Raw genomic sequence first — 25,809 nt, 5'->3', positions numbered from 1 at the left:
ATTGTAGGGGATTTTATTACACTACTCTCCCCACTAAATAGATCAACTCGGCAAAAACTCATAAGACAAAGAGCAGATCTAAACAGCTACCTCAATCAACCAGTTTTAATAGACATCTACTGAATATTTAACCCAGCAGCTTCAGAATACACGTTTTTTGAGCAGCACATGGAACATTTTCTAAAGTAGACCACATTTTAGGTTACAAAGCAAACTTGTCCAAATTCAGAAACAATGAAGTTATACCTTGCATTATCTCTGACCAAAAGGGAATAAAATTAGAACTCACACCAAAAGCCACCAAAGAAAATCCGGTAACACAAGGATGTTGAACAACACACTGCTGAATCACTAGTGGTTCATGGAAGAGATTAGAAAGGAAATTCAGATGTTCATGCTATTCAACAAAAATGAACACACAAATTACCAGCTCCTCTGGGGCACAACAAAGTCAGTACTCAGAGGCAACTTTGTAGCTCTGAGTTCACACATCAACAAATTGGAGAGATCTGAAACCAACAATTTAATGAGACATCTGAACCTCCTTCAAAGAGAGCAGCAAGATAAACCCCAATCCAGTAGACAGAAAGAAATAATTAAAATTAAATCAGAATTAAATGAATTAGAATCCAAAAAATCTATAGAAAAAATCAACAAAACAAAGAGTTGGTTCTTCGAAAAAATTGATAAAATTGACAGACCCTTAGCAAATCTTATCAGAAAAAAAAGAGAACACAACCAAATAAATAAACTCAGAGATGAGAATGGAAACATCACCACAGAAACAACCAAGAATAAGAGCTCAGTTAGAAGATCAAATTTCGGGGAGATAGGTATCAAGAAGGAGAAGAGCAGGAAACAAATGAATGGGAAACATATTACAGAATTCTACCAGAGATCATGCCAAACATCCAAAGAGATAGGCTCATTCAGAGAAGAGAAGCCTTTAGAAACCAAACAGAATTCTATAACTAAACAATCCACCACCACATCATAATCCATTAGAGGATCATTAAAGATCAAGGAAAGCATTATGAAAGCTGCCATAGAGAAAAGATTGATTATTTATAAAGGATATACAGTCAGAATAAATACAGATTTCTTAGCTGATATGGTAAAAAGGAGAGCCTGGCATGATATATTACAAACAGTAAGGGTAAACAACTACCAACCATGAATATGGTCCCAAGTCAATCTGTCCTTTACATTTAAAGAATATTTAAACATATTTCATGACAATGAAAACTTGAAAAAATATACCTCCACCAAATCAGCAAGATAGAAGTTAATCAAATGTATCCTTCATAGAGAAGATCAAGAAGAGGAACTGGTTATATTAATTTTTTTATTGTTGTTCCAGGGGCTTGAAATCTGCGCTTGGGCACTGTCTCTGAGCTCTTCAACTCAAGGTGAGTGCTCTATCTTTTGAGCCACAGTGTGACTTCTGTTTTTCTGGTGGGTAAATGCATATAAGAGTCTCAGGGACTTTCCTTCCCAGGCTGTTGTTGAACTGCTGTCCTCAGATCTCAGCTTCCTGAGTAGCTAGGATTACTGCTGTGAGCCAGTGGCACCAGGCTAAAAATGGGGATTTTTAGAAAAGAAAATCCACCTCTTCACTTGTGTCTAAACCTCAGATATCACTAATAGAACACTTCACCTTCAACTCATTTCATCAGACATTTGTAAATTTTCTCTTTTAGTTCATGTAAGAATGCAACAGTCAGTATCCACTCAGCTGTGGGACTGAATCAATTGTATGTAAATTGCTCGTACCTAAATCAAGAACTGTTACATCAAAACAAATTTGACCCACTTTTGTAATAATTATTTTCTCTTTTTATTACAAATCTTTGCTTGATTACTTCCTAATGTGAGTGATGACATTTTCACTCTTCAGCCTCCATCCACATGTGGTCAAATATTTAAGAATTCAAAGATTTCCATTGATAATTTATTAGGCTGACCTCTAAGAAAATGTGGATTTCTGGAATTTGGTCGGCTGTCTTGTTCTTACATGCACAGGCTTTTTATGATTTATTTGTTCTACAAGGAATTCTACTTTTTAATCTTTGTGTAACCAATTTTAGTTTCTTTGTTCAGTCTTTCTGACATTCTCTCTGGAGATTCATTTGAGTCTGCCTCATTAAAAATATATTCATCAGCTAAATGACTTTCAGTTTCTGTTTTTCCCTGACTTCGTGTAGGCTGTGATAGCAGCCCTGACTGGCTGTGCTTACTGGAGTTTTTGTTTATTTGTTTGGTGTAGTATTTTTTTTTAGAGGTGTAGGATTACTATTTAAGGTAGTAGCTTCTCTGGATCCCAGTGGTCCCCTGACCTAGGGTCAATGGGTTTTTCTCCTAAAGATTCAAAAAACAGCTGACTAAATTCCTGTTTAAATTTTCCCAAAATGAGGCAATCTGGCATCCTTGCAAAGGAATCAATAATCCTCTGTAACCACTTACAGATATGGTCTATCAAGATGGCTTTTCAAGATTGACTGTGAAAAATGTTCATTTCCTATTCAGGACCATAAAGCAGCTCACATCCCAGGGAGCAGAATTTTGGAAGGAAGGTCCCCTTCCTTCCTTCTCTTATTATAGATCAAACCATAATATTCTGCAGTTGTGGCCAGCCTGGAGCACATTTTCCCAAGAATAATATTCTGTAGTGTAAAAGAGGACCAACTATCAAAATAAATGTGAAAATACTTGTCGACTAAAGACTGATTTATCTTGCTTATATCTGTTGTTATTTTCATTACTTCAAACACATAGATAAATTATATTGGGATTAGAAAAGAGGCAAGGGGTTAATGAAATAAACATTCAGTTTACTTTCATATATCCAATATAATACACTTAATCCCTTACGGAAAATTAAAACCAACTGTAGAAACAATGTCAGAAATATAAAATAAGCCTCAATATGAATAATCTGGCACAGATACATCATCATCTACTCAGAAATTGCCTCTCTGTACATATTTATTTGGTACAAAATAATAAAAATTTAATTAATGAATATGATGTTTAAGTATAATCTGAAATACTCCTCGTGTATATGATTGTATATAATTTTTAGATGTCACCTAGCAGGAATTTAACATGCATGTAGAATTCAAATTTCCAAAATTTTATCAAGATGAGAGGAGTAATCCCTTCTGTATTGTGTGGTGTGAATTTCACTAAAATGCTGAACTCTTCCACCTAATACTGAGACATGTGCAATAATTTATTATTTCATATTAAAATGAGTGCTGTGTACAATATACGTTGAATTATTACATTAATTCGCAGAAATGAAACAATAATGATATATTATTTGTTTAAATTATAATGCTTCTAATTTCACAATTCATGAAATATATTATTAAAATAAGTTTCATTTTTTTCTTTTCTATACCTGGCAGAAATTAAAATTATATATTAAACGTTCAATATGAAGTAATCAATAATAACTAATATATTATTAAAAGTATATACTAATAAACTGTGATGTAAATTATCGTTCTAACAAATTGTGATGTAAACTACATTTAATAGAATTAATTTAATATTTATTAAACTTACCATCTTGTTATTGTTTCCTAACTGTGTCATTTGTTATTCTTGGTCCAAGTCATCTCTTCACCTCAATTGTTTAATTTTCTATTTTATCTCTATTGTTTTGTTGATTATGCATTTTGTTTTCCCTTTCTAGTGACTGACATAAGGCTGAAAATCTGTATGCTAGTTTAATACTTCCTATGTTAAAGTTAAATTGCTGCTCTCCACAGTTGTTCTACTCTTCTTTTTGTAGTACAGAATTTCCCCTAGTCCCATCGACTGTATTGCTACTCCCATATATTTTTTTATTTAAATTTTATTTTCAAGGTAGTGTACACAGGGGGTATAGTTACATAAGTAAGGTAATGCATTTATTGCTTTTCTAACTTGTTTGTCCTTCCCCCTTTTTTCTCCCTCTTCGCTCCCAATGCACCTCCCAAGATTATTTCCAAAATATTGTCTTGTGAGTATCACTGTTGCAGAGGTTCCCATTTTGTCCTTTGTCTCACCATTTTGTTTTTTCCCTTTCCCTTCCCCAGTTTAGATCAACATATTTACAATACCCAATGTATCAAAATCAAATACAGTGACTATAGTGGATAACCCATAGGTGGGGAAAACATAAATCATGTAATACATTAAGAACAACAACAACAAAGAACATGTCTTGGAGTTCATTTCATTTAGAATCATCTTATATGGTCATATGTACATAGGTATTGAGTTATTTTGCTCATCTACTAAGATTATACTTGATGTACACAATAATGCTCCCCTAGGAAGAACAACTCCTACTTACTTAGCTTCATTCTGATGTAAGGTCAGTGTTGTCCCCTGTATCCTCATGTTGTACATTACAACTCTATACCTGGTCATACTGTATATCCACTATCTTCTACATTGTGAACTAAATGTTCCAGAAATTACACTTTGCTTTAATTTAAAAAAAATTTCGTCTTAATGTTTGAGGGGTGTGTGAGTGTGTGTGTGTGTGTGTGTGTGTGTGTGTGTGTGTGTGTGTGTATGTGTGTGTGTGTGTGTGTGTGTGTGTGTGTGTTTACAAAGATCAGAACACAACATTTTTCTTCATTTAGAATACAACTTTCAGGTCATTGTAAGTTGTGGCTAATGGGAAAAGTCTCTTGCTATTTTAAGGATGAAACATAAAGATATTTGTGCATGTACCACATTTGCTTTATTAGTATGTAGTTGAACACTGAACTTTGACTTATATCTTGGCTGTTTTGAATAAGAATTAACTATAGATATATTTACGAATTACCCAGTGAGAAATAATCACATGATTGGTGGGTCAGATGATATTTCAACTTTGAATTTCTTTAGAAACCTGCATACTACTTTCTACAGTGAGAATACTAACCAAGAGTGTAGAAAATTTCCTTTTCTCCCCACTCACCAACATTATTACCTTTTGTTCAAAGGTAATAAAGGGCAGGTTTATACTATTTGCAGTAATACAAACTGGCGTTAGACTTAAATCCAACCTCCTAAATGCTTGGAATTACAAGCCTTTACCACCACAACTGGTTCCATTGATTTTTTATGAGTTATAATAGTTATGAAGTAGTATCATAGTAATTTTGAATTATATTTATCGAATGACTTCTACTCAGAAAGCATTAAGCCAGCATAGCAGTTGTATTAAACACAACTTTGTAAACCCACAGGCGATTTTCAGGGCTGTATGGAGAACTTGTCTATTCAGCCTTTTGTCCATTTTTAATCCAGTTTCTTGTTAATCTCATCTTTAAGCTCTTTAAACCAGATCAATAATTAATTAAAGGTAGAAAAGAAAAAAATGTAGCAACTCCTAACATTTTTCAATTTTCAATAAGATGGTATTGCTTAAATCATTTTCTGTTTACACTTGTGACTATATATCTCAATTTATTTAGACCTTTTACAAGGCTGTAGTTCATTCAATTTACTTTGATTGTTTTTTCCACAGCCTGTTTATCTAATTTCCCTTGGTTTCTTTCAGTCCCAATGGTTCAAATTTCAAACTGAAGAATAAATGGAAGGAAGCAAACAAAAAATACAGTTCCTCTCATCAGATGATGCCTGTATAAGAATGAGGAAAGAGCTCATCCATCTAAGAACCTATGATAGGACAACAAAAAAAGAATTCATTCTTCTAGGTCTTCTTTATCTTTGCGATGTAACTTAATTGTTGTAAAACACAATATACTGCTCAGATACTTTTATGTTTTATCAGTTTTACACATTTTCATATCGATTTCATCTCAGTCTACAACATAACTTCATCGTTCTGTCTCTGGTATTTTTACTCTAACAAGACATAAGATAACCAGTTTGATTTACAGCATGAGAAATTATCCCACTGGCTTGCTTGGAAGCAGAGCATGGTCAATAGATATTAGTTCTGGTTGCTCACTACATGTAATGTTTACTGTACTACTTATCACATTTTATTTAGTATTTAAAAAAGACTGCTGGCTAAACTCAAAGCTCATCCATAGAAGTTTATATTAAGTATTTCACAAGTGTTATTTCCTTTAATTTTTCAGATAACATTTGCTATAATGCTAATGTTATTACCATTTTAGTGTTGGGAAAAATTGTAATTAAAGGCAGTAAGTGTATGGCCCAAAGACACACAGAGTGAGGAAGAAAATGAGTCAAAGTTTCCAAAAGTCTTTCAGCAATACACAAAAGGTAGATAAAATCTCTTCATTCTATGACACCCTCAATTCAATATTCATATTGTCCAAGAAATAATAGCATACAATGTCTTGGTCACATTGGGTTATCATGCACAGAACTTATAAATTGAGGTACAAAGAGAGGCATATTTCTTCTGTCCCACAGTTCCGGTATCCTTTTTAAAAAGTACTAAAACTTTTAAATATTAAAACTTACTGTCTTTTAAGAATTCTAAAACGAAATAAATTCACATATAATCAATCCAAAATGTTTTAAATGTAGGAGATGATAAAACAGGCCCCTGTGAAGTAAATTTTCTTCTACTTTATACGTTATTCTTAAAGCCTTTTGCTGGTTTATCATGCCTGTAATCCTAACTACTGGGGATATCTACTCAGGAGCCTGAGATCTGTGGATAACAGTTGGAAGCCTATCAGGGCAAAATAAATTCATGAGATTATTTTTCAAGACTTTTAATGAACTATCAAAGGGCCAGGAATGGAGATGTAGCTCATTTAGTAGCTCACCAATAGAGCAAAAAGGCCTAGAAAGACTTTGAAGCCCTGATTTCAAACTCTGAGCATGCCAACACACATGCAAGTGCGTGGGCACACACACATTTATTCAAAATACCTTCATATTAGTGTTTTGCATTAATTTCTTAACAATATTATGAGTAAAATAAAGGAAATAAACTCTTCCATCTCAGAACATTTTTATATGTTTTCATTGCTGAAAGATTAAAAATTAAAAACCTCACTTTACCATTACCATTACTAACTTGCTAACTGCTGATTTTGCTTCTGTAAATATGCTTGCATTCAGACCCCCTTCACTGGGAAATAAAACTGGGCAGAGTCTCGAGGCCCAGATATCCGGATATCGGCCGTCCCAGATGTCCGGATGGCAGCCCACCCCAGGACAAGGTCAAAGGTTACAGATAGTACATGTTTTTCAGTTTTAGTTTATGTTTTTCAGTTCCAGTTCAGTTCAACAAACCCCGGGATGGACCTTGACAATGACCACCTGGCAAGACCACAAGCTAAGCCAAATGTCAACCAATCATAGGCCTGTAACCATGTAAACTCCCCCTTAGACCAACCATGAGACAATTGTTTTACAAAGAGTGTTTTATGCTAATTTGTGGTTTTTGCCTTTAAAAATGCCTGTAACTGCTGCTCAGGGCGCTCTGATTGCCTGGGGCAGAGAGTCCATTTGCACAAATGCCAAATAAACTCCTCTTGCTTGTTGCATCTGCTGGTTTGGAGTCTTGGTTTCTGGGGTGCCCTCCCGTTGAGAAAGTATCCCAGTGAGTCTGGGGTCTTTCAATTGCAAAATTACTGTACAGAAGGGTCACACTTACATAAGCAAGGCAATGACTACATTTCCTAACAAGCATTGTTAACTCCTCCTTTATTATTCCCCTACTATCCCTTCCCTTCCACCTCCACAAGTCCACTCACCTCCTCCCTTCCCCCGCCTCAATTGTAAAGTTCATTTTACAACCTAGTGTCTTGTGCATCTCATTGTTACAATGGGTGAACCTGTATTCCTATTTAAGCATTTTCTTTTTCTCCTTCCCATCCAAAAATTTGAAGAGACTATATACAAGATGTAGGTGCACCAACTTCAAATACAGTGAAAATAAGTGATTTAACATGGGGTCCGAACATATAAAGAAACAAAAAAAAACCATACTGAACGTTATACGTATGTGAGAAACAGTAGCAAGAAAGAAAAAAACACTTGTGTCACTAACTTCAGTTCATTTACCTTAACATAATCTTTTCTGGTCATATGTACATAGCTTTTGACCTTTTCTGCTTATCCCAGACATATATTAGTTATTGAAAATTAGGGAAACCATGGGACTTATGTTTGTTTGGACTTGGCTTATTACACTTCATAATCTATTTCCCAAGTCTTTCCACTTCCTAACAAATTAGGCAATGGAATGACAGGAATTTGCCTGTCATCCTTAAGCAGGGGCCATGTTAATCTTCTCCGTATCATTCCAAATTTAGTGTATATAATGCTTCCTCAATACTTGTCAGGGAGCAGAGGAGGGAAGGCCATCCCTCACCCTCCAGTACTGGAGATCTCCATCTTGGATACTGACAATGCTCGGTGGAGCTGCTAGCTCCAACTTAAGCCTTGGATGAAAACTAGAGTCATTTAGTAGGTCACAAGAATCTAAGCTGACCTGCCAGACTGAGCTCCACCCAGGGAAAAGTCACCCAGCTCAGGCGCTAGCCCCAGGAGTGGCTTTCTTCACTGGGTAATCAGAGCCAGAGGCTGCCCCTCCTTTAGCAGCCATGACAATCAATTGAAATTCAGTAAACAGAAACCCTGAGAGTGACTCCAGGCTGGGCTCTGTGAGTTTATCACAAACTAGCCCCTGGGAAAAGCTACTGTTTGCTGAAAGGCTTCAACACTACCCAGAACCTAGCCTCATCACAGCATCTCCAAACTTGAGGAAAAAGCCGTCTCCCTCTTTTGTGATACTCAAAGCAGATCTCCCTTCCATTGAACTAACCTGGGAGGAGGATCACAAAATCCTGGGTAAAGCAGAGCATCTTTCTGCCTGTTCAAACAAACTGACTTAAGAAACCAACCAAGCCACAGGAAAATCAAACACCACAAAAAGACCAGAGACTCCAACCTGAGGCTGGTTATGGACACAAGGGAGATACATGATTTTTCCTACCCCTCACAAAAATTTTGTTTTTCTTTTTCTTTTTTTTTTTTGGTACCATTTATAAAAAAATGTTTTTGGAAACTTTTTTTTAATTTTTACATTTTTTGAAAAAAATTTTTTCTAGTAACTTTTTTTCTCTTATAATTTTTATTTTAGGAGTATATGTGTGTGTGCATATTTCTTTCTTTTCTTTTTCTTTTAAAAAATTCTTTTTGTTTTTTGTTTAGCTCTACTGAACTTCTGATCTTTTCTTCTTTTTTCTTATCCTTTTCACCTTTTCTTCTCTTTTGTTCTTCTTTATGTGACTTAATTGTTGTTCTGAACATCCTCAGATAAACCCGTAGTCGATTAGTAGACCTTATCCCCCATTGTGTACACACTTAATCCACAAATTCATTACTCAATTCAAAACCTTTTAGACTTAAATTCCTTAATATTACCACTACCTCTTTATACCTATATAATATTTTAAGTATTTTTATTTTTAAATTTTTCACATCTCCTTTATATTCCTCCCCGTCTCTCATTATATTCACGTTCTTCTCTGAATAGTTTGTATTCCTTTCTGCATCATATTTTTAATTTTTACTTTTCTACATTTTGGTCACTTTTTTTCCCTTTCTCTTTCTTCTTTTTTTCTCTCTCTCTACTTTCATCCTATCCAACTTATTTCCTACTTTGAGATTAGGACTCAGTTAACTCTCCCTGTACCTTCCCACATCACTCTATTCCTATTGTTTACCCAAATCTCTCCCTAAACCTAATAATTTCTGGTTTACCAAATTCTTCGCAGCCGATTAATATATAGTTGTTTAATGTTGAATAGATGTATCTGTTGAACTAGATTGTATCTGCAGAATATTGACTGTGCAAATACAGACTTTGGGTGATCCTTTCCTTAAGAAAGCGTTCTAGCAAAAAAACTGTTGTTATTTTCATCCCAAATGGGCAGAGTAAGTTGGAAAAACACAAGAAAAATGGCAAGTCCGGGTATCTTCACTCCCACTCATGATAATCAGGAGACAGAACAGATAAAGGAAAAGTGCAATGCTGGCAAACATGATAAATGAAAATATTGAAAACATACAAAGGACTCTGTATGAGCATGATAGGTAAAGAGAGAAGGCAAACAAAAGGTCAATGCAGGAAAAGATTGAAAACCTACAAAGGACTATGTATTAGTGTGATAGGGAGAGAAAAGAGGCAATCCGAAGATTTATACAGGAATATCATGAGCGTGAGGAAGGTACTCAAAAAAATGATACAGGATTTGCGTGAGCAGATAGAGAATACTCAAAGAGAAAGGAAGGAAAGGCGTGACCAGGCTGAGAACACGCAAAGTGAACAACAGGATGGCATGAACATCAGGAAGCTAAGCAAAGAGTAATACAGGAATTGAGAGAGCAGGATGAGAATACACAAAGATCACTAAAGGCATTCATGGGAGCCATTAAAAAAGAGCTGAAGGAAGTCAGGGAGACCACAAAGGGAATGCTGAATGGAACCCAACAGAAGGAATGGAAGTCCAAGGAAACCATAAAAAACCAAATAAGTTATTTCAGAATAAACACTGGACACCCAATTAAGGAATTTAAGACGTTCATTCAAGATCTAAAACAAAGCTGCAACAAAGAATTTGAAGCCATCAAAACTGACTAATTAGAAGGAGAAGAAATTAAAATTAAATTAGAAAGTCTTGACAGCAGGTTAGACCATGAAGAAGATCGAATCTCAGGGATTGAAGACAGCCTAGATATTATAGAGAAAGAACATACATCCATCCAAGGCAAATCCAAGAAATATGATAGATCTATCCAACACTTGGAAGACACCATCAGAAGGCCTAATCTGAGGATAATGGGTGTAGGGGAGCACCTAGAAACAGAAGTTAATGGTCTAGGAAATTTGTTTAACAGGATCCTAGCAGAGAACTTCCCAAACATACAAAAAGATAGGCCTATTCAGATATAAGAAGCTTTTAGAACTCCAAATAGACCAGACCAGAATAGAACATCCCACAGTCAAATTATAATACACAGGATCAACTCAGACAAAGGAAAAGATCCTGAAAGTTGTGAAGGAGAAAAGATTAATCAGCTATAAAGGGAAACCAATTAGAATCACCTCAGATTACTCAGCAGAGACAATCAAGGCAATAAGAGCCTGTAACGATGTATGCCATGCCCTCATATCAAACAATTACCAGGGAAGAATACTCTACCCAGCTAAACTCTCCTTCACAACTGAAGGCCAAATAAAAACCTTCCATAGCAAAGAAAAATTGAAACAATACATCTCCACCAAACCAGCCTTACAAAAGATTCTTAAAGATGTCCTACACATAGAAAACCAACAAGACCATAATAAAGGCCAAGAAACTGCACCCAAACTGAGAATCCAAGAACCAAAGGAAGAACCCAGGTTTAGGGGCCCCCAAGAAGGTGGATAACAAGGCAGGAACCCCCAAATACCTCTCAGTCTTATCTCTCAATATTAACGGACTTAAGTCTCCATTTAAGCGACATAGACTGTCTAGTTGGATTAAAAAACAAGATCCTTCTGTCTAGTGCCTTCAGAAGTCACATCTAGCCCGTAAAACCAAAAACATTTTCAATGTTAAAGGCTGGACCAAAATCTACCAAGCAAGCGGCCCCCATAAACAGTTGATAGTTACAATCCTAATAACAGATAAAATAACTTCAAATTAAAATTTGTGAGAAGAGATAAAGAAGGTCGCTACAAGCTATTTAAGAGATCCCTCCTTCAGGAGGATATTACAATTCTAAATATCTATTCACCAAACAATGGAGCACCCAAATTTATCCAATAAACACTACTTTCCCTCAAATCCAACATAGATCCAAAGACATTAATTGTTGAGGATTTTAATGGACCAATCTTACCAATAGATAGGTCAACTCGGCAAAACCTCAACAGAGAAAGCGCAGATCTAAACAACTGCACAGATCAACTAGTTGTTACATCAATCTACTGAATATTTCACACAGCAGCATCAGAATACATGTTTTTCTCAGCAGCACAGTGAAAATTTTCCAAAATACACCACATTTTAGGTCACAAAGCAAACTTGTACTAATTCAGAAATATTGAAGTTATATCATGCTTTCTCTCTGACCACAAGGGAATAAAATTAGAACTCAACACCGAATGCCACCAAAGAAAGTCCTGTAATACACAAAGGTTGAACAACACACTATTGAATGACGAGTGGGTCATGGAAGAGACTAGAAAGAAATTCAAATTTTCATGATATTCAACAAAAATGAGCACACAAATTACCAGCTCCTCTGTGACACAGCAAAAGCAGTACTCAGAGGCAACTGTGTAGCTCTGAGTTCCTACATCAACAAATTGGAGTGATCTGAAACCAACAATTTAACGACACATATGAACCTCCTTGAAAGAGAGCAGCAAGATAAACCCCAATCCAGTAGACGGAAAGAAATAATTAAAATTAACTCAGAATTAAATGAATTAGAATACAAAAAAGTATGGAAAGAATCAAGAAAACAAAGAGTTGGTTCTTCGAAAAAATTAACAACATTGACAAACCCTTAGCAAATCTTATGAGAAAAAGAAGAGAACACACCCAAATAAATAAACTCAGAGATGAGAGTGGAAACATCATCACAGAAAGAACCAAGATTCAGAACAGTATAAGGGAATACGTCTCAAAATTTTATCTAATAAGTTTGAGAACTTGGCAGAAATGGACATTTTCCTAGCAAATATTGACATGTTAATACTAAACGAAGATGAGTTAAACCATCTTAACAGGCCCATATCAAGCATTGAAATAGAAACAGCAATAGGAAACCTCCCATCTAAGAAAAGTCCAGGACCAGATGGTTTTACAAAGGAATTCTACACAGGCTTCAAAGCAGAGCTCACACCAATACACCTCCAACTCTTCAATGAAATTGAAAGAGAAAGTTCACTACCGAACACATTCTATGAAGCCATCATCACCCTCATCCCAAAATCAGGCATGTACTCATCAAAGAAAGAGTACTATAGACTCATTTCTTTGATGAACATTGATGCAAAACTTCTCAACAAAATTTTGGCCAATCAACTTCAACAATTCATCCAAAACATAATACACTATGATCAAACAAGATTCATTTCAGGGATGCAAACCTGGTTCAATATATGCAAATCAATTAATACTATTCATCACATCAACAGGGGCAAGGATAAGAACCACATGGTTATCTCAATAGATGCAGAAAAAGCATTCAACAAGATCCAGCACCCCTTTATTATGAAGGTTTTGGAAAACTTAAGAATCCATGGAACATTCCTCAATACAATAAAAGGTGTACATGACAAACCTAAAGCCAGCATTATACTTAATGGTGAAAAACTAAAGCCATTTCCTCTTAACTCAGGAACAAGACAAGGATGTCCACTCTCTCCACTTCTCTTCAATCTAGTTTTAGAATGCCTAGCTACAGCAATAAGACAAGATGCAAACATAAAGGGGATCCAAATAGGGAAAGAAGAGATAAAATTCTCCCTCTTTGCAGATGACATGATCTTGTACTTAAAGAATCCCATAGACTCCACTCCCAAAATACTCAAGCTGATTCAAAACTTTGGCAAAGTAGCAGGGTATAAAATTAACCCCCCAAAATCAATGGCTTTTCTGTTTTCCAACAATGATAAAAGTGTGGCTGAAATTAGGAAACTACTCCATTTGTAATAGCCCCACAAAAAATAAAATACCTAGGAATTAACTTAACCAAAGAAGTGAAGGACCTCTATGATGAAATCTTTAAAAACTTGAAAAAGAAGATCAAAACAGAACTTAGAATTGGGAAAACTTTCCACGTTCCTGGATTGCAAAGATTAACATCGTAAAAATTGCAATACTTGCCAAGGCTATCTACAAATTCAATGTGATACATATCAAAATTCAAACCTCCTTCTCCAAGGGAATAGAAGAGGCAATCCAAAAATTCATATGGAACAATAAAAGACCCAGAATAGCAAAAACGCTCCTCAACGGAAAGAACACTGCTGGAGGAATATCAATACCAAATTTCAAACTCTACTCTAAAGCCATAGTAATCAAAACAGTTTGTCACTGGCACAAGAACAGACCTCAGGACCAATGGAATAGAATTGAAAACCCAGAAATGAACCTACAGACCTATAGCCATCTAATCTTCGATAAGGTAACTAAAAAAATAGAATGGAAGAAAGACAGCCTCTTCAGTATATGGTGCTGGCAAAATTGGTTAACTACTTCTAGAAAACTAAAGTTAGATCCTTACATATCACCCTGCACCAAAATCAACTCGTAATGGATCAAAGACCTCGGAGTCAGAGCAGACACTCTGAAAACATTAAAGAATGGAATAGGAGAAACCCTAGGTCTCTTTGTCACAGGCCGAAATTTTCTTAATAGCGTCCCAGAAACACAACAAATCAAAGAAAGGTTGGACATATGGGATTGCATGAAGTTGCAGAGCTTCTGCATGGCAAAGGACATAGCTAGCAAGATCAATAGAAAGCCCATGGATTGGGAGAACATCTTCACTAGCCATACAAAGGACAAGACTCTCATATCTACAATATACCTGGAACTCAAAAAGTAAATCTCCCAACAACAAATCCTCAAAGAAACAACGGCCCAATAAATATGTGGGCTAAAGAGTTAAAGAGAAACTTTTGTGAAGAAAAAAGAAGGATGACTAATAGACACATGAAGAAAAGCTCAACCTTCCTAGCCATAAAATAAATGCAAATTAAAACAACATTATGATACGACCTCACCCAAGGAAAATAACAACAGATGCTGGAAGGGATGGGGACAGAAGGGAACATTACTTCGTTGTTGGTAGGAGTGTAAACTTGTTCAACCTCTTTTTGAAACTAGTATGGAGGTTCCTCAAAAGACTCCACATAGAGCTCCCCTATGACCCAGCAATCCCACATTTGGGAATTTACCCAAATGTTTACAAACAAGACCACACTAAAGCTACCAGCACAACTATGTTTATTGCAACATTATTTACTATAGCTAAGATATGGAACCAACCCAGATGCCCCTCAGTAGATGAATGGATCAAGAAAATGTGGTATATATACACAATGGAATTCTAACCCTCCATCAGAAAGAATGTGAGTGCCCCATTTGTTAGGAAATGGAAAGACTTGGAAAAAATTATATTGTGTAGTAAGCCAAGCCCAAAGAAACATAGGTCACATGGTTTCCCTTATTTGCAATATCTAGTATTTGTATGAGTCAAGCAGTAACGGTCAGATAAGGTGATGTTAGGAAAATGAACCCTAAGATATGTATTTAAATGTTTTTTTTTCCTTTCATTCATTCGTTTCTAATGCATTTATAAGATTATTTCTTAGTTGCTTTGTATGTCCCTCCCCCATAGTATAACCCCTGCTTTCACTGTATTTGATGTTGGTATAATTTGTGGAGGGGAAGGGGAAAAACAAGTCATTTAAACAAGGATACAGATGTACCCGTTGCAACAATGAGAAGTACAAGTTGTCATGTCGAAAACGAACTTTACAACTTTGGTGTGTATGGGGGGTGAGGAGTTAGTGGGGGGGGGGAACCTGGGGAGGGATAGGAAGGGGAAACAATTCTTGATAAAAAATGTACTGAATATCTTGCCCATGTAATTGTAACCCCTCTGTACAGTATGTTACAATAAAAAAATAAATAAAAAATAATTCCAGATATTTATTTTTCAAGAGATGTGTAGGAGGCGGAATTCAATTATTCTATACAAGGGACCTGTCATAATGAACAATACAGTAAGTGTTAAGGTTTGTTAAAAGTTTTAATGTTTGAATTGTATTTAATTTGGGGTATTTGCTTATATATGCCCAAACTAGGTCTGTTTGGCAGGTCATAATTCTTTTCTATAAAATAGTTAAGATTCATGGTAGCAGATATATACCACTAAGTATGTACATTTCAGAGTTTAGAAACTTTACTAATGAGACCTTGCAAAGTCTCAGTGTAAAGTACCAGAATAAAGAGTTGACTTTGTTATCTACACAGTTTCTATTAAAACTATAGCACTTCCTTACTTTATATGTTAGCGAGGAACAAATGAAGATATAAAACATACACAAATTACAAGATTTACCACAAATGGTAATCTTAGTGGGTGACTTTAACCACTACTCATAGCCTATAAAATTCTTGTTGAACATCATAATCTTAGCCACTGTTAACTGTAAAGAAATATGACAATAATAAAATCTAATATATACTACAATTTAAATACTGAAAACACTGGTAATTGTTTTGCTTTTTATTTTATTAATCATTAATACTTAATTATCAGCTTTCTTTATTTGTAGCATTGTTTTCCTTGTTGTAATAGGATACAACTTTTTGTAAGTTGTCATTAGGAGGTACTTTGAGAAGGTTACTGGGATAGCCAAACCATTTTTTATAGGTGCATGTAAATTTAAAAAGAGGAAAATTAATAACAACATATTTATTTTAAAAATGGTCAAGTAGAATCTGAATCAGGAATACTGATAAATGTCCACACTTAAAATCCTAGACCTAGGCTGTAGCAGAGGTATTACAGTGTTGAGGCCAAAAAAGTGGGAGACTGTGTTTTGTTTTTTTGTTTTTTTAATTTGGATTTTTTTTGGTCATGAGGCTTGAACTCTGGGGCCAGGGTTCTGGCCTTCAGCTCAAGGCTAGTGCTACCACTTGAGCCACAGCACCACTTGCATCTTTTTCTGCTTATGTGAAGCTGAGGAATCAAACCCACGACCTCATGCATGCAAGGCAGGCACTCTACCATTGAGCCACCTTCCCAGTACCAGAGAGATTGTATTTTAAAAAATCATCTAAACAACATTTGCTTCTGCTTTGGGTTATATAATGAAATATATGAATATCTTTTTACATTTTGTGCATTGTTGTGCTTCTAAATATATCATAACTTCATCCACTTTATCCTTTTTAAAGTCATGAAATATTTCTGACAGTTTGTTTCTGTGAAGATTGTTTTGCATTTATAATTTCTTCTGAGTCATTTTTATTTTTTCAAAATCACTTTATATTTAATGCTGATGGGTATTTACACAGAGACAGGGATATAGAGGATTTAGTTTACAAGTGAACATTAAAATTAGACCTCAAAAACAAAAATCAGCCTTAACACATATTTCCATATCTTTCCCCACATTCTCCCTAAAAGATGACAATATTAAGAATGTCTGAGGGAAGCTTTTAAGCTCCAATTTTGTTGGGCTTCTTAGGTTTAGAATTCTTAAATTACAGGTTGTAATGGAAAAAGATATTTTGGTGCACTTTGCCCTTCAGACTGTATCTTGTTCTTTCCTTTTCTCGATTCCATTATTAGAGATTTTTCTCAGAGATGACTCTATCTCAACTTTTCCCTCTTCCTAAATGGACAAATGAATTTGCAGACCAAGACTCTTAGACAGAAAGAGTTTAAGAGCATGAATCTAAGATACTTCTCGCATACACCATCCCTACAAAGACACACGTACCAAAGCAGGATACATAGTTTCATATTTTTCTACCAAGGCCAAGGCATGAGGATGCTTGCTTCTGAGGGTGCCTGTTTGGGGCTCTTCTTGATGTTGCAAATTAACTTTATATCTAGTTCCATTATCAGCTACTAAGGATGGCATGTTTATACCATCAGGAGGTTGGCTCAACAGGGAGGCTGGATGTGTCGCCTATGAGGGGCTCCAAGGATCCCTCATGAATGGCACAGATGATCTGTGTTGGAAATACAGTGGGCAATTAAGGTATCCTACAAACACCTTCTCTGCAAAGCAAAGTTTACTTCTGTGGAAGGCATTCTGTCTGTCGCACACTCAAGTTGAATAAACACACTGGACAGGCAGCTCACCACTGGCTCCCATGAATTTGAACTTTGGAATCATCTTTCATATTGGCTCAAATTTTTGACTCCTTTCAAACTAGTCAAAAGTTTTAATAATCAACCAAATCCAGAACACCTGGCCATTTGAAAAATAACCAACTTTTACCCAGCTGGTGTTCTACCACTAGTGCCATGCCTCTAGCCCCTGGTACTTCTCTAAAATAGCATTGGCAAGGTTTTGACTACCTTTACAAGGGAAGTGCTTGTATCAGTGAATTACTTCAAGATTTAACTTCTACAATTCTCCCATCTGATTTTGCTTTCTTTTCTTCCAACCAATAAGCACTGACTTTCCTATTCAGCAGTATCCAATAAGATATTTTGATTTTAAAAATGGTTTTTTTAAGGCAGATTTTCAGTCAGTTACTGAACCAAAACTGTTATACAAGACCTAAAGCAACCATGCACACATTACTATGAAACAATTACTAAAGAGGTAAATATTGACACAATAACTCATTGTTAAAATGCTTGTTCTATCATCAAACTAGTAAAGGGATCTGCCAACACATAAAGACACACAACGTTTTTTAAGTGACTGGGGGCTGGTCTTGGGTTTGATTTCATGCTCTGGGCATTGTCCACTTTAGCCACAACTCAAAGCTACCACAATGTAGTATCTTTTTTACAGCCTCATTGGAAATAAAAGTCTCATCTTTCCTGTCTGGGTTGGCTTCAAACACAGATCTTCAGAATTCAGCCACCTGAGCATTTAGGATTATACTCAGCATCATCTCAGTTTTTAGGTAATTTTTTGCCAGTATTAAATCCTTGTAAGTCTTTCTGTAGCATTGGCCTCCAACCACCACAGAGATTCCCTTTGAAGTATATTTATTCTTTTATTTTTATATGTTTAATGTAAAAATACTGTATAGAGGGGTTAGTTACATGAGCAAGGTAAAGCATACATTTCCCATCAAGCATTGTTACCTCCTCCTTTGTATTTCCCCTACCATCCCTAACCTCCCAGCTCCAAAACTACATTATACACTCCTTCCCACACCCCCTAAATTGTAAAGTTTGTTTTTCAACAGTGTCTGGTGCCTCTCATTGTTACAATGGGTCAACCTGTATTCCCATTTAAGCATTCTGTTTTTTCCATTTCTCTCCCCAAACTAGAGAAGTGTATATACAAGATGCAGAGCACCAACATCAAACTCATTGGAAACAGGGGTTATGCTGTTTGGGGGTGGGCAGAATATAAACAAACAAAAATCAAATGGAACATTATAAATATGTTAGAACAATAGCAATAAAGAAAAAAACCACTTGTGTCCCAATGTTTGGGCTCATTTCATTTATCACCTTCTTATCTGGTCAAGTATCTGGTCAAGTATCGTATTTAGACCTATTTCTTTCCCATTCAATCCTACCAGTGGCTCCTACTTACTTTTCCATGGTGGCATTTTCAATTAACAAACCCTGCTGATAAATAAAAGCACATATTGGAATAATTTGATTATGGAGATCATAGATTGTGGAGATCAACAGAATAAAACTAATTTGAGTTCCTGTTTCTGGTTTCTAGCTTTAAACTCTTTGGAAAATTTTCAGGCGTCCCTAAGTAGCATAGTTATAAATATGAAGTTTGAATGACCTGATAACTAAGAAGTCTCTCCTCAGTAATTTATGGTGTTTGAGAATGTTCATGTGTGGGTTGGCCAATGGAACCAAAGCACAGATTCTACTCCAGTTGGCCAGTAACAACTCCAATAGTGGTCTCATGAAATACCACCAGACATTTCCTCTGGATATGATTAGTACTTATTGCTCACCTCAAAGGATTGGCCTTCACTACATCCAGGTATGTTTCCCGGAAATGTCCAATTTTCCCCAGGTAATTGACCTGGAAAGAATGGAGCTGGTCAGTTTCAGGGGTTTTTGTAATAGACTCTTGCTTCTGAGAAGAGCAACAGCATGTTCCAAGTTGTCTCTGATCACATTTCCCTGACACACAATCATAGCAGTACTCTGTACGTGCATGAAACATTTTGTGACTTTATACCAACAAACTGAATTTGACTCTTTCTTTATTTGTAAGCTAAGGTGGAAAATGTAAAGACTCTTCACTTTAGTTTTTTGTTTCTCTAGCACTCAACAAATATATTCTTCAATATTTCTGGTAGAGTACATCCATTTACAGATGAGAAATGAAAGGCCAACAGTCAATGTAATGAGTAAATAATGCTACTATAATTTGTGTCTGAGCTCTTCACTCTGTGTGCTTACAAGAACCAGTAATTTGGTGATGGAGAGGACCAATATGAAAAGACTATGGGGAAAAATACTTTGGAAAAGTGGCTTAAATCTAGGTGATCATTGATGATTACATGAAACAGGCTGGTGTCAGGGGCACAAAAAAGGAGTACATAGAAATCATATTAGTGACAGAAACTGAGAAAATGTTGATCATTCATCTTAACTAATGGGCAGGAGTAAAAGGTTAAGAAGAAATCTGAAGTGTTCTATGTCTCTGGCCAGGCAACTGTATTAGTGATATTCTTGGCGATAAGGACTACAGGTGGAAATGATGGATTTAGGGGAAAAAAGTCTCCGATAGTTCTAAATTTTATATTAAAAAGATGTAAAGATAGGTCTCTTTAGACATAATAAAAATACCTATGACCAGAAATATGAAAAAGAATAGTAAAATCGTGGAGCATTTTTAAAGGGAAGACGAAATGGAAAGTTCTGACAAACTGTGAGCAATGTGAGCACCAGTTAGGACAAGATTCGAAGAATGAGATAAATAAGGAAACAAGAAAGTAATAAACACAGATTTACAGAAGTAAAGAAAGGAAAAAATGCAGGGAGAAAAGGTCAAAACTGTTACAGAGATATTGTAAGAAATATGCTATTTGGATTTGAAAACTAAAAGGATATACACAAGTTCAATAAGAACAATATTTTTGTAAAATGATAGAGATATGTCATATTGATAAAATTTTGAGATATGAATGTGAAGCCATACAATTCTGGATCCAGGAATTCAACAGATCCTGTTGATTTTAAATGTTGGGAACAAATACTTTTATCCTGACCTTAAAAGAATTATACAGATGTAACTGTCATGAACTTTACATAGAGGTACTCTGTGAATATTTTTGAAACCTTTGTTTAGCCATGAGATTGTAGATTGCACTACAGCACAGACAAGTCTAAATTGTCCTACAGTTTCAATGAGTTACCCATGTATCCACATCAGTTTGGGATTTTATTGACATATATTTAGATATGTTTGGGTATTGTTTGGGTATCTTATCAGTCTATCCATTATAAATGTAGGAAAAGTAACACCAAATATTAGGTTGAACATACAGCTTCACTGAAATGTCCCTAAGGAGCCTTTCAATTCTAGTATAATGGCTTATTTCAAAATGCTTTAAATTCTACATCCTGTAATGTGAGCATAGGGTTATACTGTGGAACTTTCCCCTTCAGATAGTGAGCACTACCCTATTGCTTAACATGGAGAAAGTACCCTCATACATAGACTGGGCGAGGGCAAACAAGAAGTGGTAGTTGGACAATGTTCTTAGCAGTTTGTACAGATGAAATGGGAATAGAGTAACTGTGAACTCAAAAGGAACGTGCAAAAAAAAAGACAAAGGCACAAAGTAGAATGTGCCAAGGAAATGCTGAAGGACAATTTCAGGTGTGAGGGTGTGTTCAAAGTACAGTCAGATGATGTATTTGGAGAACTCGGGAAAAAACTGCTTTAAACCATTCAGGGACAATCATATAAGTAGAAGCCCCTAACTCTGACTCTCTAATCAACACCAACATCATCAATTTAGGGAGTATTTTCAAAGAGCAAAGTGAGAAAAAGAAGACTCATCACAGTTAGGGGTCACGTTGAAGTAATGACAATCACATAAATGTTCTTATAAATTTTCACTTATTTTGGAGCATTATAGTGGCAAAAAACCAAGTAACTATCTTGCATGAATCTAAATTAAGTGGGAGGTAGTATATTGGTCTCTTTTTAACTTGAAAGTTATAGATTATATCTTTTTTATTGTGAAAATAAAACAGAGAGAGGTTACAATTGAATGGAAAACATAATGAGTATATTTCATTTTTTCCTAGTTTTTTTTTTATTGTGAATATACTGTACAGAGGGGTTAAATTACATGGGCAAGATAATGAGCACACTTCTTTTCAAGCATTGTAGCTACCTCCTTTGTTTCCCATTCCCATTACTTCTCATCCCATATCCCCCATACTCAGTCCTCCCCCACTTCCTCGATCAAAGTTGTAAAGTTCGTTTTTTGACATAACGACTTGTACAGTTCATTGTTACAATGGGTCCACCTGTATCCCTAGTTAAATGATTTGTTTTTGCCCTTCCTCTCCACAAATTATAACAATATCAAATGCAGTGAAAGTAGGAGTTACCCGTGGGGAATGGATATACAAAGCAACAAATAAATAATCTTATAAATATGTTAGAAACAATCGCATGAAAGAAAAAAAAAACATTTGAATACTTATCTTGGGGTTCATTTCCCTAACATCAACTAATCTGACATTTTCTGCTTGACTCAGACATATACTAGATATTGTAAATAAGGGAAACCATAGGACCTATGTTTATTTGGCCCTGGCTTATTTCATTTAATATAATTTTTTCCAAGTCTTTCCATTTCCTAACAAATTTTGCAATGTCATTCTTTCTGATGGAGGCATAGAATTCCATTGTGTATATATATCACATTTTCTTGATCCATTCATCTACTGAGGGGCATCTGGGTTGATTCCATATCTTAGCTATGGTAAATAATGCTTCAATAAACATAGTTGTCCTGGTAGCTTTAGTGTGGCCTTGTTTGTGATCATTTGGGTAAATGCCCCAAAGTGGGATTGCTAGATCATAGGGGAGCTCCATGTGAAGTTTTGGAGGACCCTCCATACTGCTTTAAAAAGTGAGTGAACAAGTTTACACTCTCACCAACAATGCGGTAAGTTTCCCTTCTTTCCACATCCCTTCCACCAACCGTTTTTTATTAGAGTTCTTGATTACAGCCTTTCTATCTGGGGTGAGGTGGTATCTCAGTGTTGTTTTGATTTGCATTTCTTTTATGGCTAGAGATGATGAGCATTTCTTCACGTGTCTATTGGCCATCCTTTACTCTTCAGAGAATTTCTCTTTAAGACTTTAGCCCGCTTATTTATTAGGCAGTTGTTTCTTTTTGGATTTGTTATTGGGCGATTTAATGTTTTGAGTTCCAGGTATATTTTAGATATGAGACTCTTGTCCATTGTGTGGCTAGTGAAGATCTCCTCCCAATCCATGGGCTTTCTATTGATCTTGCTAGCTATGTCCTTTGTCATGCAGAAGCTCTGCAATTTTATGCAATCTCATTTGTCCAACCTTTCTTTGATTTGTTGGGTGTCTGGGTCTTTATTAAGAAAATTTTGGCCTGTGCCAAGGAGACCTTGGGTTTCTCCTATTCCATCCGGTAATGATTTCAGAATATCTGCTTTGACTCTGAGGTCTTTGATCCATTTGTAGTTCACTCTGGTGCAGTGTGATATATAAGCATCTAGCTTTAGTTTTCTACAAGTAGTTAACCAGTTTTGTCAGCACCATTTACTGAACAGGCTGTCTTTCTTCCATTCTACTTTTTTATCTCCGTTATTAAAGATTAGATGCCTATAGGTCTGTAGGTTCATTTCTGAGTTTTTAATTCTATTCCAATGTCCTGAAGTCTGTTTTTGTGCCAGTACCAAGCTCTTTTGATTACTATGGCTTTGTAGTAGAGTTTGAAATTTGCTATTGATATTCTGCCAACACTGTTCTTTCTGTTAAGGATCATTTTTGCTATTCAGAGTCCTTTACTGTTCCCTATGAATTTTTGGATTTCCTCTTCTATTTCCTTGAAGAATGAGGTTGGAATATTGATAAATATCGCATTGAATTTGCAGATACCCTTGGTAAGTATTGCCATTTTCATGATGTTGATCTTTCCAATCCAGGATCATGGGAGTTTTTGCCACTATCTAAGTTCTGTTTTGATTTCATTTTCAGCGTTTTAAAGTTTTCATAATAGAGGTCCTTCACTTCTTTGGTTAAGTTAATTCCTAGGTATTTTATTTTCTGTTGGTCTATTATGAATGGAGTTGCTTTCCTAATTTCAAACACACTTTTCTCATTGTTGTCATAGAGCAAAGCCATTGATTATGGGGGGTTAATTATATCCCCTGCTACTTTGTCAAACTTTTGAATCACCTTGAGTAATTTGGGAGTGGAATCCATGTGATTCTTTAAATACAGGATCATGTCATCTGCAAAGAAGGAGAGTTTTACTTCTTTCACTATTTGGATCCCTTTTATGTTTTCATCTTGTCTTATAGCTATAGCTAGGCATTCCAATACTAGATTGAAGAGAAGTGGAGAGAGTGGACATCCTTGTCTCATTCCTGAGTTAAGAGGAAATGGATTTAGTTTTTCACCATTAAGTATAATGCTGGCTGTAGGTTTGTCATATACAGCCTTTATTGTAGTGAGGAATGTTCCATGGATTCTTAATTTTTTCCAGAACCTTCATCCTAAAGGGGCATTGGATCTTGTCAAATGATTTGTCTCTATCTACTGAGATAACCATGTGGTTCTTATCCTTGCTCTTGTTGATGTGATGAATTATACTAATTGATTTGAATATATTGAACCAGCTTTGCATCCCTGAAATGAATTCTGTTTGATAGTGGTGTATGATTTTTTGGATAAATTGTTGAAGTCGATAGGCCAAAAATTTTTTGAGAAGTTTTGCATTAATATTCATCAAAGAAATGGGTCTATAGTTCTCTTTCTTTGATGAGTCCCTGCCTGGTTTTGGGATGAGGGTTATGATTGATTCATAGAATGAGTTTGGTAGTGAAAGTTCTCATAGAAGAGACATTAAAAATGGAAAAAGAAAAACTTAAATTTAAAAAGTGAAAAATTTAAAATTATTTAAATTTAAAGAAATGATTTTGAGAGAAGAAAAGGATAGGATGACAGGAGGGGAGGAATAGAAGGGAGACATAAAAAAACTAAAAAATAAAAGTTCTTAAAATTAGTTACTTGAAAATTACATAAGTAAAAAGAGATAATTCTGCTATTAAAGAATTTAAGCCTAAGAGGTTGTGAATGGAGTAATAAATATCTGGGTTAAGTGTGTACATAATGGGGGATAAAGTTTAATAATCGAGGAAGGGTATATATCTGGGAATGAGCAGACCAGCAATTATGTCATGCAAAAAATAAAGAGAAAATACATGAAAAAAATCAAAATAAAGGGGGCACTAAATGGTCAGAAGAGATTTAAAAACAAAGCATACATACATATACACCTAAAATAAAATTATGTGATGAAAAATGATTAATAGAAAATAAGTTGAAAAATATAAATTAATAAAAAGTTACAATAAGAGTTCTTTGATTTTTATTGGGGTGGGGGAATGGGAAGGTCCTGAATCTCCAGTGTGTCCATAAAGAGTCTCTTGGTGGAGTCTCTGGTCTGCTTCTGGTGTTTGATTTTCCGTGGCTTGATTGGTTTCTTAAGTCAGTTTCTTTGAGCAGGAAGAAAAATGCTCTGCCTAACCCAGGATTTTGTGATCCTCCTCCCACGCTAGTCCAGTGGGAGGTGGAACTGCTTTGAATATTCCAAAAAAAGGGAGATGGGTCTTCCCTCTAGTTTGGAGATAGTGTAATGAGGCTAGTTTCTAGGTATGGTTGAGGATTCTCAGCAAACAGTAGCTTTTCCCTGAGGGGCTAGTTTCTGAGATACTCACAGAGCCCAGCCTGGAGCCATTCTCAGTGTTTATGTTCATTGAATTTCAATTGATTGTCTAGGCTACTTTCAGAAGGGGGAGCCTCTAGCTCTATTTACCCAGTGAGGAAAGCCACTCCTCCATGGGCAGAGTTCCTCTGCTTGGGATAGGTGACTTTCCCATGGGTGG

At 35.7% G+C, this 25,809-nt stretch overlaps 1 non-coding gene across 1 annotated transcript; it reads right to left on the bottom strand.

Annotated features, from left to right (window-relative positions):
* Positions 1–8,168: 8,168 nt before the first annotated feature.
* LOC138806882 (U6 spliceosomal RNA) lies at positions 8,169–8,278 on the bottom strand. Its single transcript, XR_011365995.1, has one exon. It is a non-coding gene; the product is annotated as a U6 spliceosomal RNA (small nuclear RNA).
* Between the last annotated feature and the right edge of the window lie 17,531 nt (positions 8,279–25,809).

This window comes from Dipodomys merriami, unplaced genomic scaffold (assembly GCF_024711535.1).
Source record: "Dipodomys merriami isolate MVZ:Mamm:240054 unplaced genomic scaffold, mDipMer1.0.p SCAF_100, whole genome shotgun sequence".
NCBI lineage: Eukaryota > Metazoa > Chordata > Mammalia > Rodentia > Heteromyidae > Dipodomys > Dipodomys merriami.
Note: the sequence above shows the minus strand (reverse complement) of the source record. Positions and strands in the feature narration are given on the sequence as shown.